This window comes from Trachypithecus francoisi, unplaced genomic scaffold (genome assembly GCF_009764315.1).
Source record: "Trachypithecus francoisi isolate TF-2019V2 unplaced genomic scaffold, Tfra_2.0 Lachesis_group9, whole genome shotgun sequence".
NCBI classification, from domain to species: domain Eukaryota; kingdom Metazoa; phylum Chordata; class Mammalia; order Primates; family Cercopithecidae; genus Trachypithecus; species Trachypithecus francoisi.
The window spans coordinates 37893491-37909727 of record NW_022681474.1 but is presented as its reverse complement, the minus strand read 5'-3'; the positions used below and the strand labels follow the sequence as shown (position 1 = coordinate 37909727).

Sequence of the window (16237 nt, the reverse complement as noted above, 5' to 3'; positions counted from 1 at the left end):
TAGCTACCCCCACTTCCCTTCCACCCCTATACCTTTCTTAACTCCTGTCAACCGCTAATCAAAAAATCAGTTTTTAGCAGAGAAAATTTTACGTGCAATCCTGAGAAGTTCTATATTAAAGATACACATGGCCTTATGAAAAGAGCCCTTGGGCTAGACGCGGTGGCTCACAACTATAATCCCAGCACTTGGGAGTCTGAGATGGGTGGATCACCTGAAGTCGGGAGTTCAAGGCAGCCTGACAAACATGGAGAAACCCCGTCTCTACTAAAAATACAAAATTACCCGGGCGTGGTGGCGCATGCCTGTAATCCCAGCAACTCAGGAGGCTGAGACAAGAGAATTGCTTGAACCCAGGAGGCAGAGGTTGCAGTGAGCCATGATCGCGCCATTGCACCCAGCAAGGGCAAAAAGAGCGAAACTCTGTCTCAAAAAAAAAAAAAGCCCAAAACTGCAGTTGATTTTGGTTCATTGTAGCTCTTTACCTTGGACAAATAATTTTAATTTCTCTGTGCTTCAGTTTTCTTATCTATACAATGGGATAGCGGTATATTAACCTATTTTGCAGGAGTTTTGAGAAATTGTAAAGCTCTTTCAAAAAATAAATATTATATAGATTATTATTAGCAGCAGGGATAATTGTTTTCAAACTAGAAAGTATATAGCAAGTTAAAAACTGGAAACTGTAGCGCAAGATGGTAATAGTGAATATTTTTAAATGAATTTAATTCTTAAGGGTGAAATGAATTACATTTCAGGATGCTGAATTAACTGGCTGATGATCTCAGAGCCACTGTTGTTAATCTTTGAGAAACCATAAAGACTGGAGAGAGACAAATGTCTTTATATCCAAAAAGAGGAAAGGAAAGTAGTTGTAACACCATAGACGTGTAAAATTGTTAAATCTTGGGAAAATTCAATTATAAATGACTAAATATAATATGGAGTATTAAGGAGAAAGAAGAGTATGGGTTGATTGATCATAACAAATTACTTCTATTTCTATTTTTGGATTTCATTACTTCTATTTAGGATTAAGAGGTTTGTGGATAGGGGATTGTTCTACATATAGTGAGTCAAAATCCCATTAGTTTCACAGTCTTTCATGTGGCTGATAATGTAGTGATACAGATTTCATTGGTTGGTTAAGTGTATGTGTCAGACATTGAATAACTGTATCCACTGACCATCTTGATTTTACCGGGAAGGTCCCTGGTAGATTATTCTTATTTTTTCCATGGGCAGTCAGTCTGCATGGGTTATTTTATTTTTTTTGAGACGGAGTCTTGCTCTGTCGCCCAGACTGGAGTGCAGTGGTGTGATCTCGGCTCGCTGCACCTCCACCTTCTGAGTTCCAACGATTCTCCTGCCTCAGCCTCCCAAGTAGCTGTGACTACAGGCACGTACCACCAAGCCCAGCTAATTTGTTTGTTTGAGACGGAGTCTCTGTCTGTCTCCAGGCTGGAGTTCAGTGGTGCTATCTTGGCTCACTGCAACCTCCGTCTCCTGGGTTCAAGCGATTCTCCTGCCTCAGCCTCCCAAGTAGCTGGGACTATGGACGCACGCCGCCATGCCCAGCTAATTTGTTTTGTATTTTTAGTAGAGACGCGGTTTCCCCATGTTGGCCAGGATGGTCTCGATCGCCTCACCTCGTGATCCACTCGCCTCGGCCTCCCAAAGTGCTGGGATTACAGATGTGAGCCACTGTGCCTGGCCGATTTTTTTATTTTTAGTAGAGACAGGGTTTCACCATATTGGCCAGGCTGGTCTCGAACTCCTGACCTTGTTGTGATTGGCCTTCTTGGCCTCCCAAAGTGCTGGGATTACAGGAGTGAGCCACTGTGCCTGGCCAAAAGTTTTAATTTTGATGAAGTACAATTTATGTATTTTTTTCTTTTGTCACTTGTGTGATGTCTTTGCCTAACCCAGGGTCATGAAGATTTATTTCTATGTTTTCTTCTAAAAGTTTTATAGTTTTAGCTCATTCATTTAATTTTTGATCCATTTTAAATTAATTTTTGCATATGGTGTGAGATAAGAGTCCAACTTTTTCTCTTGCATATGGATATTCAATTATTCCAGCACTATTTATTAAAAGACTACAGTAGTTTCCCCTTATTCATGAAGGATATGTTGCAAGACCTCCAGTGGATGCCTGGAACCATGAATAGCACTGAACCCAATGGCTATTAATTGGAACATATTTCTGTTCATTTCTTCCATCCACAAATTTAATGCCTTTTTTTTGAGACTGAGTCTTGCTCTGTTGCCCAGGCTGGAGTGCAGTGGCGTGATCTTGGCTCACTGCAACCTCTGCCTCCCAGGTTCAAGTGATTCTCCTGCCTCAGTCTCCCAAGTAGCTGGGATTACAGGTGCCCACCACCATGCCCGGCTAATTTTTATATATTTAGTAGAGACAGGGTTTCACCAAGTTGACCAGGCTGCTCTTGAACTCCTGACCTTGGGTGATCCACCCGCCTTGGCCTCCCAAAGTGTTGGGATTACAGGAGTGAGCCACCACACCTGGCCTCCTTTTCCATCTTAACTAAGCACTTATGTAACCACTGAACGGGTTCATTCTGTCCATTGCCCCCATACAGCTGATTTATCAAGACAGGAGAATAGCAATGGAGAAAGAGTTTAATTCACGCAGAGCTGGCTGCACAGGAGATCACAGTTTAATTATTACTCAAATCGGTCTCCCGGAATATTCCAGGATTGGGGTTTTAAAGGCTAATTTGGTGGGTAGAGGGCCAGAGAGTGGGTAGTGTTGATTGCTTAGGTCACCAATGAAATCACAGGGAGTCGAAGCTGTGCTTTTACACTGAGTCAGTTCCTGGGTGGGACCACAAGACCAGATGAGACAGTTTATTTATCTGGATGGCACCAGGTGAGCCATCGAGATTAGGGTTTGAAAAATATCTCGAGCACCAATCTTAAGTTTTACATTAGTGATATTATCCCTAGGAGCAGTTAGGGAGGTGTAGAACCTCGGGGCCTTTAGCTGCATGATTCTTAAAGCATAATTTCTAATCTTGTAACAATTTGTTAGTCCTACAAAGGCAGTCTAGTCCCTAGGCAAGAAGAGGGTTTGTTTTGGGAAAGGGCTGTGTTTTTGTCTTTATTTCAGAGTTAAACTATAAACTAAGTTCCTCCCAAAGTTAGTTCACCTTATGTCCAGGAATGAACAAGAACAGCTTGGAAGTTAGAAGCAACAGGGAGTCAGGTAGGTCAGATCTCTTTCACTGCAATAATTTTCTCAGTTATAATTTTTGCAAAGGTGGTTTCACTTACCATGAACTATGGCCATGACTTTTTGCAATTTGAGGTTTGACAGTAAAACTAGCATGAATTTCCTTTCCTTCTTCACAATTTCATGCATAGATTTGTTCTTATGGTAGACCTTAGCAACTTTAGTGTAGCAGCTTAGCAGCTTTTTTTCTTTCCTTATTAAGTCGATAATTTTCACTTTTTCACTTAAAGGAAGCGCCTTATGGCTTCTCTTTGGCCTGTTGAATTGCCAGTATCACTACTCTTGCATTTTGGGAACATTATTAAGTAAAATAAAGTTATTTGAACACAAGCACTGAGAGACCTTGACAGTCGATCTGATAATTGAAGGGTTACTAAGTGACTGTTGGGTGGGAAGTGTAGACATGTGGATAAGCTGGACAAAGATGATGCATGTCCTGGTCACTCACAAAATTTTTGTGTAATATTTTCAGGCCATGTTGACCTCAGGTAACAGAAACCTTGGAAACCACTGATGAGGGCAGGGTCAGGGGGAACAACACGACTACTACTTTATTCTTTTTTTTTTTTTGAGACAGGATCTTACTCTGTCATTCAGACTAGAGTGTAATGGCCTGATCTCAGCTCACGGCAACCTCCACCTCCCTGGCTCAAGCAATTCTCGTGCCTCAGCCTCCTGAGTAGCTGGGATTACAGGCGTGTACCACTACTGCCTGGCTAAATTTTTTTTTTTTTGAGACAGAGTCTCGCTCTGTTGCCCAGGCTGGAGTGCAGTGGCTTGATCTCGGCCCACTGCAAGCTCTGACTCCCGGGTTCACACCATTCTCCTGCCTCAGCCTCTCGAGTAGCTGGGACTATAGGCACCCGCCACCACGCCCGGCTAATTTTTTTGTATGTTTAGTAGAGACGGGGTTTTACTGTGTTAGCCAGGATGGTCTCGATCTCCTGACCTCGTGATCTGCCTGCCCCAGCCTCCCAAAGTGCTGGGATTACAGGCGTGAGCCACTGCGCCCGGCCTAATTTTTGTATTTTTAGTAGAGATGGGGTTTCACCATGTTGGTCAGGCTGGTCTTGAACTCCTGACCTCAGATGATCCACCTGCCTTGGCCTCCCAAAGTTCTGGGATTACAGACATGAGCCACTGCACCCGGCCTCTTTTTTTTTTTTTTTGAATTGGAGTCTTGACTCTGTTGCCAAGGCTGGAGTGCGGTGGCACCATCTCAGCTCACTGCAATGTTCGCCTCCTGGTTCAAGCGATTCTCCTGCCTCAACCTCCCGAGTAGCTGGGATTACTGGCACATGCCACTATGCCCAGCTAATTTTTGTATTTTTAGTCAAGACGGGTTTTTCACCATGTTGGCCAGGCTGGTCTCAAAATCCTGAACTCAAGAGATCCGCCCACCTTGGCCTCCCAAAGTGCTGGGATTACAGGCGTCAGCCACCATGCCCAGCTGATTACTTTCTGTAAGACTAGCATTTAGGTAATTCTGTGGTGTACTTGAGAGGGATTTTCATACTCTTCTTGCTTTCTGGGAGCTATAAGTCCAGTCGAAGACTTTTAAAAACCCTTGTTCTAGAGACAGGGTGGTTAATGTTCATAATGACATAATGCTATTTGATATAATTTTTAGAATTATGCAAGATATAGTTAAATAAATGAATTTAAATAATAATGATACTATAACATTAGAAGCCCAAATATGTGGCCCCTATCTCCCTTTCTTCTTTCTTTAGAGTCCATTTGTGTGAGAAATACAGAGATTTCTTGGATGATTTTTGCTGCTCAGGTCTGTGATTAACAGCCAAAGTTTCTCCAAAATACATTTTTTGGATCAGTTTTTTCCTCTTCCCTCTACCCTTTCTGCAATATTCCTCTTCTCAGTAATGTGTACTTGAGTGAAACAACCAGCTGTTTAAGGTACACATGCTCTGCTAACATTGTGAATTAATCTCAGAATAAAAACTAGAGTCATCTGTGATTGCACAGGGATTGCACCTGTGACTAGCCACTGCATTCCAGCCTGAGCAACATAGTGAGACTCCGTCTTTAAAAGAAAATACTGATAGGGCGTGGTGGCTCACGCCTGTAATCCCAGCACTTTGGGAGGCTGAGGTGGGTGGATCACCTGAGGTCAGGAGTTCGAGACCAGCCTCGCCAACATGGTGAAACCCTGTCTTGACTAAAAATACAAAAATTAGCCGGGTGTGGTGGCATGCACCTGTAATCCCAGCTACTCAGGAGGCTGAAGCAGGAGAATCACTTGAACCCAGGAGGCAGAGATTGCAGTGAACTGAGATTGTGGCACTGCACTCCAGCCTGGGTGACAGAGTGAGATGCTGTCTTAAAAACAAACAAAACCAAGATTTTTTTTAAAAAGTTAAAAAAAAAAAAAAACCCTAGACTCAAATTAGTTATGTAGTTTTCCCTGTTTTTCATCTACTTCATGGTATATTCTTCCTTACAACCTAGAGTCAAAGGCTAGAATATTTTCTCTTAGGTTCCTTATTAGCTAAGATCAAGTCTATCCCTTATTTTTGTTTGCTAGAACTCCAGTTTTTTTTTTTTTTTTTTTTTTTTGAGGCAGAGTCTCGCTCTGTCGCCGGGACTGGAGTGCAGTGGCCGGATCTCAGCTCACTGCAAGCTCCGCCTCCCGGGTTCACACCATTCTCCTGCCTCAGCCTCCCGAGTAGCTGGGACTACAGGCGCCTGCCACCTCGCCCGGCTAGATTTTGTATTTTTAGTAGAGACGGGGTTTCACCGTGTTAGCCAGGATGGTCTCGATCTCCTGACCTCGTGATCCGCCCGTCTCGGCCTCCCAAAGTGCTGGGATTACAGGCTTGAGCCACCGCGCCCGGCCTAGAACTCCCGTTTAACAGCTGTGAATTAAGTTCCTCCTCTCTCCAGGATCAAATGCTAAAGCCTTTCACTTGATATAAAGCAGTCTCTTCCCCACCCCTCCCTACCCCAATCCTACAGTTTATTTAAAAGTCCCAGCCTAGGTAATATACTAAGACCCTGTTTCTTCAAAAATTTTTAAAAAATTAGCTGGGTCTGATGGTACACACCTGTAGTCCCATCTACTTGGGAGTCTGAGGGTAGAAGATTGCATGAACCCAGGAATTTGACAGTGCGGTGAGCTGTGATCACACCACTGCATCCAGCCTGGGCAACAGAGCAAGAACCTGTCTCTTAAAAACTAAAAAGTCCCCAAATTTTGTCACTACATTCTAAAATCTAGAGTCTTTTATTGGCTGGGCACAGTGGCTCACACCTGTAATCTCAGCACTTTGGGAGGCTGAGTCGGGCAGATCACTTGAGGTCAGGAGTTCGAGACCAGCCTGGCCAACATGGCGAAGCCCCATCTCTACTAAAAACACAAAAACTAGCTGGGCGTAGTGGCACCCACCTGTAATCCCAGCTACTCAGGAGGCTGAGGCAGAAGAATCACTTGAACCTGGGAAGTGGAGGTTGTAGTGAACCGAGATCATGCCATGGCACTCCAGCTTGGGTGACAAAGACTCAGACTCAAAAAAAAAAAAAAAAGAGTCTTTTATTTTCCAATCTCATTCCTACTGTGGAGCCACTCAGTTCCTGCCTTTACTGCCAACATCAGCATTATCATTAGCATCTCAGAAATAAAAGACAACAATGATGGTTTGACTTTGGGGTTACTCCAGAGGGAGTCATTTTGGTTTTTCTTAGAGAAATCCTCTGTTTCTCTTTTATGACTTTTACGAGAAGTAAAATGTTCTTTTATTAAATTGAACATTCTGTTGTACCCTCCTCTATTTGCTAGTGGAAACCAATAATGAAAAGTTATGGAATGTGACCAAATAGGACTTTTCAGCCTGTGCTTTTCCATTACCCTCCTCACTATCCTCCAAGGATTTTTCTTGATTGATTTATTCAAATCCTAAAGATTGTTTCTCCTTGATAATAATATTTATATTTTTTCAGAGACCTTTGTCTATTCTGGTCTAAGGTGGACCTATTGTGGTGTTACATATTCCCTGCGAAGTACTTGGAAAATATGACTTGTTAAGTTTTGTTGAAGCACAGTTTTACAAAGTACTGTTGTAACTAGTCATCCAACTTTAGAATACCTGAACATTTAAACTAAAACCCCATTTAAAAAAATAATAAAGTGAAACCCTGTATATCAATCTCCCTCTTGACGTAGTTAGCAATCATGTACACAAAACATTTTCTTTCCATTTTTTCTTTTCTTTTCTTTTTGAGATAGGGTCTTGCTCTGTGGCCCAGGCTGGAGTGCAGTGACATAATCACTGCTCACTGGGGCCTTGGGATCCTCCCACCTCAGCCTGGAGTAGCTGGGACCAGAGGTTCTTGCCACCATAGCAGGCTAATTAAAATTTTTTTTTTTTTTTTGTAAAGAAGGGTCCTCCCTATGTTGCCCGGCTGGTCTCGAACTCCTGGGCTCAAATGATCCTCCCGCATTGGCCTCCCAAAATGCTGGGATTACAGACATGAGCCCCTGCACCCGGCCTACAAAACCTTTTCTACAGGCAATTCTACACTCACCTAACACAAACTTGTAGTTACTCAATTTATTTTGAATGGAGAAGCCCAGTGGTTGATACAGGGTTCTCTTTCTATTTGGCATAGAACCTCTTGTGCAGTCTTGAAGAGGGAATAAGAAATGTCTGAAAATAACTTGTGCAAGGCAGAATGTGAGTATCATAGCAGAGTTTTATGGGAGGTGTTTTCTGAGGGGCCTCTGGAGAGATTACAATCTATTAGAGTGAGATTTCCCTGTGGATCACTTCCATTACCTGGATGAGCCATGAAAAGTAATGCTGTCTAGTTGTAATCAGGGTTGAAGCTCTGTAACTCTGTCCCAGTACTCTAGTTTTATTTGATTGGTTTCACAATGAATGTATACCTATATTTTAATGACTTGATTGAAGAGCTTGGTCTTGATATTTGTATTTCTTTATTTGCAGTCAGCACTTACCAGTAGAAATTTTGTGTTTCACACTTTGTTTTTGTTTTTGTTTTGAGACAGAGTCTCGCTCTATTGCCTGGGCTGGAGTGCAGTGGCCGGATCTCAGCTCACTGCAAGCTCCGCCTCCCGGGTTCACGCCATTCTCCTGCCTCAGCCTCCTGAGTAGCTGGGACTACAGGCGCCCACCACCGCGCCCGGCTAGTTTTTTGTATTTTTTTAGTAGAGACGGAGTTTCACCATGTTAGCCAGGATGGTCTCCATCTCCTGACCTCGTGATCCACCCGTCTCGGCCTCCCAAAGTGCTGGGATTACAGGCTTGAGCCACCGCGCCCGGCGTGTTTCACACTTTGAAATGGCATTACTACCTCCTCCTCCACTTGGCACTAGGAGACCTGAGTTAGAATGCTAATGGTTAACAAGAAAAGCAACAGTTTTTTTTTTTGTAGCACTTTCCCTGTGGCCAAAGAACTACTTCAATTTAATATACTGTATTGTTAAAATGTAAGAGCTTAATTAGTTTTAGACATTGCCCATGTTTGTTAAATTTTACCAATAAATCTTAATTATATATTTTTTTAGTGAACTCATATATTTTCTCTCAACCTATAGAAACACAACAGACCTTCATATTTGGCAAGGATTCTACTGATGAATTTTTTCATCAGTACGCTTATAAAACAACCTCTTTCAATAAAACTGTTTTATAACCTCAGGTAATACATAGAAGGGTGTGTGTTGGTCCTCTGGGGCCTTTGTGCCCTGCCTACAAATGCAAGTTCTCGGTTGACTGATCACATGTTTGGGGGTGGGACCCTGCCTGCTGTTTGTTCTTGGTGATATAACTAGGTCTCTTCCCCGAGAGAAGGGTGGAGATCTTTCCCTGTTGCGGACTTTGGGATTGAGAACCTTTAGATCCCAAGCATTTTAAAATTGACTCAGTAGATTCCAGTGGCTCAGTTTAAATAATAATTTTCTTTAATAGTGTGGCTCGTTTAAAACAGTTGGAAGAGTTTTGCCTATTAAAATGATTTGATTTAATTTAAGCCCAGTCTTGGAATTCTGAATTAGGGATTCCAACAATAACATTGTTTTAATTATTCTGTAAACAACTACAAAAATAGTGTCTTCTCGTGCTCCTTTGGACTGCAGTGCAAAGGACTGTTTTTGGGGGGACCTGCCCTTCTTTGGAAGCAGCAGCCATCCTGCAAACCTTATTGTTTGATGACCTTTGCCATCAGGAATGCCCCAGGAAACAGCTTCATAATTGTTTTTCTTAAGCCTCAAGTGAAGTTTGTGATATGTCCTTTCAAGTTACTTTTGGTTAGTTTCTTAAGTTTACTTTGTTTTTAATTGGAAGCTCCACCTTTTTAACTTTGTCATGAATTGTCAGTGCTGAGTTCCTGGTAGTTGGTAAAAAGAATTGCCTTCTCTCTGATAGCCTGTTCTGCAGGAAGTCCTTGTGGTTCAGATTCACAGTTTCTCATTGTTGCTGGCTACAGTTGTCTCCTCCCTCCTACCCTTCCCTCCCCACAGCTCTAGCTATTCCCTTATCCCTCCCCATTCTTGTATCACTTGCCCCACAGATACCCTCGTGATTAGAGGTCTTTTGCTGGAGGTTGACTGTGCTGTCTGGTAAGTATTGTAGTTGTTGTGGTAAAAACCGATAGATGGAAGATTGCAGGAACTGATTAGCTTTTGAGAAGTTTTCTTTCTTTAAAAAAAAATTCCCAAGCACTGATTAATAAACTATTTCTTTAAACAGCAGTAGTTTAAACTTTGAAATTGAAATTTTAGGACTCTCTCAACTTTCAAGAGGCGTCTTGCAAGCTGTTGTTTCTGCTCTTTCTCCCTCCTCCCTGTTTCAATTATTAAATTTTGGAGATTTCATTTTTTTTTTTCCAAAAAAAATCGTAGATTTTCTTGAGTTCCTTAGAATTAAAGGCAAGAGTTGTGGGTTTAGTATTTTAAACTTCCTTCAAACAGAAGAAGGTTATTTGTGATTTTTTTTTTTTTTATTATACTTTAAGTTCTAGGGTACATGTGCAATTTGTGATTTCTTTATACCTATTTTCAGTGTTAACATACTGGTTAAAGTAATAATGAAGAAAAGAGCCTATTTTGTGGCTAAATTGGAAAGTAGCTGAATGATTCTTTTTTCCTATCAGCATAATAGTGTTGGCAAAATCCACTAAGATTTTGGCAATATGTTGTCAATTCTGGGAAATGGTTTGCCAAGCACTTCAGGATAACAGATGCTTCTGGGAATTATTTTTGGGAAGTTAGATAGATTTGTTCATTAGCACCTGCTTCTTTGAGGCATGAGGCCTATAATCCTTTTGAAAGTAAAATATTTAATATTTGATCTTTAGATTGAGTCAAATATCACTTTCATAATGAGTTATTTCCTTGTGTTTTATGTTTTGAGCTTCTAAGAATATTTGTGTATTAAAAAAAATTTTTTTTTTGGATAATGGATGGTTGATACTTTGGTATTTCAAGCAGTTATAAGTGATGAGCTTTGGAGTCTCCCAAACTACAGGTAATTAGAAGTCATCTTTATGGTAGATGATGTGAGAGGAAACTTGTTTCTGGGATTTCATTGCTGTTCAATTGAGGCACTTATTCAAATGATGGTTGTATTCGTAATGATTTCCTGAGCTCCTAATATGAGGTAAGTGCTGGGTCCTTGCTAAGTGCTTTGCATTTACTTCTAATTTCCAGTACAGCCTGGCCAGGTAGTAGTATTGTCCCTCTAGAAAGCGGCTATACATAGGTAGAAATAACATGGGTTTTCTTTCCTGCAAAATGAGAAAAATAATCACTATTTGGCAGGTTAATTGTGAGAATTAGAGGATATACCGTGTGTCCAGTGCCTAGCGCAGTACCAAACATGTAGTTTGTATTCAGTAAGTGGGCTACCATTATTATAATTTTACAACTGATGAAAGAGGATAAGTAATCTGCTGAAGATCACTCAGTTGTAAGTGGTAGAGCTAGGATGTGAACTGGCTCAAAGTGTGAAGTCTGGTAGCATGTTTTCATTTGAGTATTGTAAAGGCTGTTAGAGTAGATTTCAGTGGATTCCTTCTCATCCCTTCACCTCCTGCCCCTACAGAGGAAAGCTTCTTTATAGATGTTCTCCTTTGTTTGGTATCCTCTGTCGCCCTCCCAGTCAGTCATGTGCTTGCTCTCTCACACTGGAGTTGCTTGTGCCATTCAGTACCAGTGTTCTCCCAACAGAAATGAGTCAAGCCAGTGCTGTCAGTTTGCTTCCCCTCCTTTTTTCCTCTTGTTGATAGCACTGTCATACTTACGTTATTGTTTATACTGAAATAATTTGAGTATGAGTATATTTATAATGATTAATACATAATGCATTGATGGAATCAAGTATTTAAATTTAAAAAGTTTTAGTGATTTAAAAAATTCAGGATAAAAATCTCTGGTTCTAAATGATTGAATCAGAAGGTTATTATATAGGGCAACTTTCTGGAACTCATTGTTTTGCTATCCAGGGGCCTAATAAATTGCTATTGATTTTCATTTCTTTAACCACTGCTGTTACTAGTTTGCTGCTATTGGCAGTAGGGTTTAGAAAGAACATTTCGTTTGTCCTACTGACCATAAAATAGAGTATCTTTCTTCTGTAGACCTTTTGGAAGCACAAGGTATGATTTAGGTGCGATATGATTTAGGCAGGAGATTCAGGGACAAGCTAAAGAGCTGTTTGGTTATTCCTGTAACTGAGTTATCTCTAAACAGAAAAATGTGAGTTTGATTGGTCTCATGAAACTTAGTTCTTCATTTATTTGTTTAACAAGGAATGAGCATTTGTTGAGTGTAAGGCAATGTAACTTTCTACATTGTATTCTAATAAAATATTGATATACCGGTTACATGTTGATTCATGATGTTCCCGGGAGGGAGAGAGAAGTCCCAGTTGGTGTGGAGAGGTATTTAAAAAGACAATCCTTTGGGAAATGAATTAATGTAAATGACTGCTCCTTCCTGATGATGTATGACTATTAGTAGTTCCTATCACTATAAGTAGCCAGTGGTATGACTTCTTCAAACAGGTTTGCTGAGTGGAAAAGATTGCACGCCATTAGGTAGGACTGGGAAGATGGGAGTAGAGAAGGGAGAAGCATTCCTTGATTGAGAAAAACAAAAAACAAAAAAACTGGGCATATGCACAGAACAAATCTTTTTGTATGTGTTTTAAGATTAGTGGTAGATGAGGTTGGAAATGTGCAGGGGATAAGATTGTGGAAGGCCATTCAAAGACAGAGTTTTGGCTGTGTTTTCTCGCTGAAGTTTTCTGAGCTAATCGAGATTCATCAGTTTGCTTTTGCAATATTGTATAGACGGGATTAGAGGGGAAAGAATAGTTAGAAAGTTTTTGCAGTAGTCTAGGTAAATTGTATTGAGAATGCACTGTTTTTAGAACACATTTTTCCCAGGCCGGGTGCGGTGACTCACGCCTGTAATCCCAGCACTTTGGGAGGCTGAGGTGGGCGGATGGCTTGAGGTCAGGAGTTTGAGACCAGCCTGGCCAACATTGTGAAACCCCGTCTTTACTAAAAATACAAAAATTAGCCGGGCGTGGTGGCACACGCCTGTAATCCCAGCCATTATGGAGGCTGAGGCAGGAGAATTGCTTGAGCTTGCGAGGCGGAGGTTGCGGTGAGCCAAGATCACGCCATTGTACTCCAGCCTGGGTGACAGTGAGACTCTGCCTCAAAAACAAAAACAAAAACAAAAACCAACGACAAAAAAGGATACATTTAAGAAAAAAAAAGGATGCATTTTTTTCCTCATTTTTATATGGCCTTGGGATTTATGCTATCAATTATACTTTAATCTCCTGAAATTTTTATAGTAGTTTTATGTGTGTGTATGTGTTTGCCTGTAAGAGAGAAAGGGAGACGGGGGAGAGAGAATGCATATAGAGGATGGTCAGTAATCATAATCACAGTTACTCTTTATGGAATTCCTGTTTTGTACCTGACCCTAAGTATTCTGCATACATTATTTTATTGCATCCTTTCAGCAAATCACATTTATTATAGGTAGTAAATGTCCTGAATGTGATGGAGCCAGGACTGGGATGTAGATTCATCTTATTCTTCATCATCGTTATCCTCATCATAATCATCATCAACACATTTATTCCACACCACATATTAGGCACTGGGTTAATTATACATATCTGCATTATTTTATTTAATTCTTAAAACAATCCTATGAGACAGGTGTTATTTATTAATCCCATTTTTTTCTGATGAAGTACCTAAGACTTAGTTCAATGACTTGGTCAATATGACACAACTGTTAGGTGGTAGAGCCAAGACCTGTTCTATTCCACTAACTCTGTGTCCCCACGTTGCATAATTCACATAATGTTCTCTAGGAATGGGACCCTTTGGATCTCCACTATAAGCATGTTACCTCCCGAGGTTCTGCAATATTGTTGGCCCTGCAGAAGGTACACTTTTTTTTTTTTGAGATGGAGTCTTACTCTGTCGCCCAGACTGGGGTGCAGTGGCGCGATCTCGGTTCACTGCACGCTCTACCTCCTAGGTTCACGCCATTCTCCTGCCTCAGCCTCCCGGGTAGCTGGGACCACAGGCACTCGCCACCACGCCTGGCTAATTTTTTTTGTGTATTTTAGTAGAGATGGGGTTTCACTGTGTTAGCCAGAATGGTCTTGATTTCCTGACCTTGTGATCCACCTGCCTTGGCCTTCCAAAGTGCTGGGATTACAGGCATGAGCCACTGTGCCCGGCCTGCAGAGGGTACACTTTTAACCACTATGTTCTTTCTACTACCATGCTGCCTCTCTTAGAAGTCAGTAAATTATACAACTCTGGATCATTATAAGGAAGGGCTAAGTAACCTGCAGCTGTCATTTCTTAGTTCTTACAATTTGTCAGTTATAACAAAGTGAAACATGCCTTTTTATTTTCTTTCCAACTACTTTTTAACAAGTTTTAGACAAATTTGTTATACATGACAGTTACCTAAGTTCTCGTGTAGTAAAAATAAGACTTTTTGTCCTTTATCAGCATACAGTTCTTCTGTTGTACATGATGTAATAGTTTGAAGCTGCCAAAGTCCAGCCCTCAGGAAATTGTTTGAGTTGAGTAACTGTTCGCTGGGGAGTTTAAGATAACCAGCCCATAAATCAACAAATAGCTTGGCCCTTTTGATGGTTGTAGATGCTTATCTTTTCTATTGTCAAGCTTGAATCAGAAGCCAATATTGTTTCCATTGATACAGTCACTATTAGAAGAAGTTGTCAGCAGTATCTCAAGCTAGATATGGCCATTTTGTCGGTTCTTTTCTTTAAGGAGAGTCAGAATTTATCAGGATGTTAGAATTGGTTGTTCTAGGCTAGGTACCTTCAAACAAAAAGTTTTCTCTTTCAATGAAACTCTCAGTGATTCAATGCCTATTATATTCAACCTCTGTGTGGAATAAAAAAGATGCCCTTAAGATAAAATGTAGTCCATGTACACAAATAACTGTAATATGAGGGAGAATGTGAGTATTGTAATCCAGACCCTCCCCATGCACTGAGAGCACAGAAGAGGATGAAATAAATTGGGAGACTGGAAAGGTGAGAAGGTGAGAGAATGATCTGGGAAGGCTTTTCCTTGTAGGATAGTTACAATTTTCAGCAAGAATAATGGAGAGGAAAGGCATTCCAGAGAGAGGCAATACTAGAGTCAAGACAATGAGAAAGTAGAGGACAGGGTATATTTGTTATACAGAAAGGAGTCTAGTGTACTTGGAGTGGAGGATGAATGAGAGGCACGTAATGATCAATGAAATGTCTGATCAGTGAGTGAATGAGTAGATGAAGCTGGAACTTGTGGTAAGATCCGGTGATTCTCAAACTTTACGCTGGTGCGAGACATATTTAATTCCATCTTATAATTAGGAATTAATTTTTTTTTTCTTTGAGATGGAGTATTGCTCTAACACCAGGCTAGAGTGCAGTGGCATGATCTTGGCTCACTGCAACCTCCGCCTCTCGGGTTCAAGATTCTCCTGCCTCAGCCTCCTGGGACTACAGGCGCCTGCCACCACGCCCAGCTAATTTTTGTATTTTTAGTAGAGATGGGGGTTTCACCATGTTGGCCAGGATGGTCTTGATCTCTTGACCTCGTGATCTGCCCACCTCAGCCTCCAAAATGCTGGGATTACAGGCGTGAGCCACTGTGCCTGGCCAGGAATTAATTTTATTGGCAGAATATGTGAACATCAAAAATATGCAGCATAAAAATCACAATCATGAACACGATTCAGTGATACGATTTGGATGTTTGTTCCCTCAAATCTAATGCTGAAATGTGATCCCCGATGTTGTGGCCTAGTGGAAGGTTTTGGATCCTGGGGGTGGATCCCTCATGAATAGCTCGGTGATGACTAAATTCTCACTCAGTTAATTCATGCAAGATCTGGTTGTTGAAGAGAGTCTGAGACCTCCCCATTTTCTCTCTCGCCATGTGACACCTGGGCTTCCCTTTGCAGTCTGTCACGATTGTAAGCTCCCTGAGGCCTTGCCAGACTGAGCAGATGCTGGTGCCATGCTTCCCATACAGAGTGCAGAACCATGAGCTGATTAAACTTCTTTATAAATTACCCAGCCTCGGGTATTTCTTTATAGCAATGCAAAAATGGCTTAACACAGTCAGTTAGGAAAAAAGGTGTTAAAATAGGTCCAATTGACTGCTTGATTTTTTTTCCCCCTTAATTTTGCTACTATTTGTTCAAGTTCTTGTATTGCTAGCAGTAGACTACGTAGGTAAGAAAAAATTATGGGAGAGAAACTTGTGAAAAATCTATTAATTTTCTTTCCTGTGAATTAGAAAAATACCATTTTTCTTTTCCAGCCAAAAGAATATCTCCCTCTAGGAGCCATTAAATATTTTGAAAAGGGGAGTGACGTAGTGTGGAGTGTGTTTTAGGAGTCAGGTGGTAGTGACATGTAGGATTAGAGGACTGGCAGTGAG

The 16237-nt window shown here is 41.2% G+C and overlaps 1 protein-coding gene across 17 annotated transcripts in view; it reads left to right on the top strand.

Moving 5' to 3' along the window:
• USP54 (ubiquitin specific peptidase 54) overlaps window positions 1-16237 on the top strand; it is a 121900-nt gene that overhangs the window by 25954 nt on the left and 79709 nt on the right. For 10 of the 17 annotated variants that reach the window (XM_033209388.1, XM_033209389.1, XM_033209401.1 and 7 more), the window contains exon 1: window positions 9594-9851. The exons of 5 other annotated variants lie outside the window; for them this stretch is intronic. The gene's annotated coding sequence lies outside the window, so the exon portion shown is untranslated. Of the gene's footprint in view, window positions 1-9593; window positions 9852-16237 lie in introns of those variants that run through there. 2 more of the 17 variants (XM_033209398.1, XM_033209390.1) reach the window with 2 other exon arrangements.